The sequence below is a fragment of the Egretta garzetta genome, unplaced genomic scaffold, assembly GCF_000687185.1.
Source record: "Egretta garzetta isolate BGI_Z169 unplaced genomic scaffold, ASM68718v1 scaffold112, whole genome shotgun sequence".
In the NCBI taxonomy this organism is placed as follows: domain Eukaryota; kingdom Metazoa; phylum Chordata; class Aves; order Pelecaniformes; family Ardeidae; genus Egretta; species Egretta garzetta.
In genome coordinates, this window is record NW_009258884.1 from 2,377,859 (window position 1) to 2,379,902 (window position 2,044).

The following is a 2,044-nucleotide window of genomic DNA, read 5'->3' on the forward strand; positions in this document are numbered from 1 at the left end:
AGCCTTCTCAGCAATGTCTGCTATTGCTCCGGTCCGGCGCACTGCTTCCTGCCCTGACACGCTCACCACAAGCAGTCCTGCAAAGGTAGCATATGGTTCTGTCAGAGCAGCAAACTAAGCAGAGGCTGAGCTCAAGCACAGGCATGCAATGTTTGCTAGCGCACTCCACAGCACAGCTTCAGCCTCTGACAACTACGGCTCTCCCAGGTAATGCCTGGCCACAATGCAGGCACACTATCTCCAGCTGGCTCTGTAACTGAGGCAACCTTTTGGTTTTTGGCTGGGGATGGGGGCAGAGTTTCAAGCTGTGCTGTGCCACTTGTCCTACCCTACAGGTCAGGGAAGAGACCCGGCTGCTTAACTGACTAGCACGAACATGGCTAAAAGAGTCTTTCATGGGCTGGGTAGAGGGATTTGAGATTACACTCACACAGTATAAAGCAGCCGTGAAAGCTGGGAAGAACTATGGGACACATGCAAAGCAAACACATACTTTTTCTCATTCCCTTAATTCCCTGTTCTATCAGGTCTGTTTGAATGGAGTTTCCAATTGGTTTGCTTTTCTAGTTTTAAATGGATTGTAACAAATATTATTAACCATAAATCTAACCCTAAAGGATGCTATTAAAAATGTAATTTGTGTCCCAAAGTGCATGGATTCACTTAGTCTACAAAAAAACTCTTTCACTTGATAGAAATGAAACGAAAGTGGCATGTGGCTTTAGTAAATAAAATATTAACCAATATGACATAAGAACCTATGTCTACCATGAACCCATGCGGCTTTGTTATGCAGCCCTTGGGACAGCTGGAAAACAAGCAACAGCTCTTTCAGTCCATCAGCCTTTGGATTTCTTCCTTTCTAATCATTTTAGTATTTAACATAAAATTACAACCAGTAATGAATAGCATAGTGTCTTTTAAAGCAATTAAGATCCTGACAATTTTTGACGGGCAGTAACCTGCACTTTTGGGAAATCTGTTCTGTGGTTTACAATAAACTTTGCTTAATCTGCATAACTCCTATTATTATAAGACTTGTATAATTGTTCATAAGGTAATCATAATGTAAAGAGAAAGAAGACACGGAACCACATTCTGAAAGCCTTAGACTTCGGTAGGCTTAAAGGACATTAGCCAAGAAGATAATCCATCCCATTCTCACAGGTCTGGCAATCCAAGGCCTGAATTTCTCAAACATCCTCACTGTCACAAAGATTGAGTATTTGCACAATAAAGCCTCATGTGACTACTTCACTGTGGTTTATTTTGTTTCTGAGGTCTTGGCCCTTCATTCTACAAGCAGCTGAGTATTCAGAATCATGACCATAATGCTTTTTCAGCTCCTACTAATGGAAGCACAAGCAGCAAGATGAATGCAACATGACAGTCTACGAGTTGGTAGGAAAAAAAAATGCCTCGAGACTGGGAAGGGCAGAGGCAGGGAAGGACTGAAGACATTGTTTACTGAACTTCAGTTTTTCTCCTACTGTATTTTCAAACAGCATTTCAAAACAGCATAGCAATATTCACTGTTGGATAGCTACTGCTATGCACATTCTAACATAAATATCAAGCATAGCTTATTTTTCAAGGCACACATAGAACTGCTTAATACTGCCACTGTAGACTCACTAGAAGGTATTGAGATACCAGGCAACAGCTAGTTAAGTGTTTTATGAGGTGAATAACATTCCCCCCCCACAAAAAAAAAAAAGTCATTCACATGATTCAGACATTCTTTCAACTGGCAGCTGATAGCATATGATGGACAAACAATTAGCAAGCCACAGATACGTTACTCCTCCTTTATATTAATAATTGTGCTGACTCTGCAGAGATCTCATAAGAGTAAATCCTTCAACGAATCTGTGTAAACAATATGTCAACAATAGTCAGTAGCTGAAATTCCAGTAATTAAAGCAAAATTCCCACAGAAGATGCTCTTCTGTTAATTCTGTTCTACAGAAGACCAAAGATAACATGCAACAGTTTCCTACAGATCACATCAGTGTTAAAAATTTATTTTCTGTATAATAATACT

At 40.2% G+C, this 2,044-nt stretch overlaps 1 protein-coding gene across 1 annotated transcript in view; it reads right to left on the reverse strand.

The window, feature by feature from the left end:
- SHPK (sedoheptulokinase) overlaps positions 1 to 2,044 on the reverse strand; it is a 10,948-nt gene that overhangs the window by 6,894 nt on the left and 2,010 nt on the right. The window lies entirely within an intron of this gene.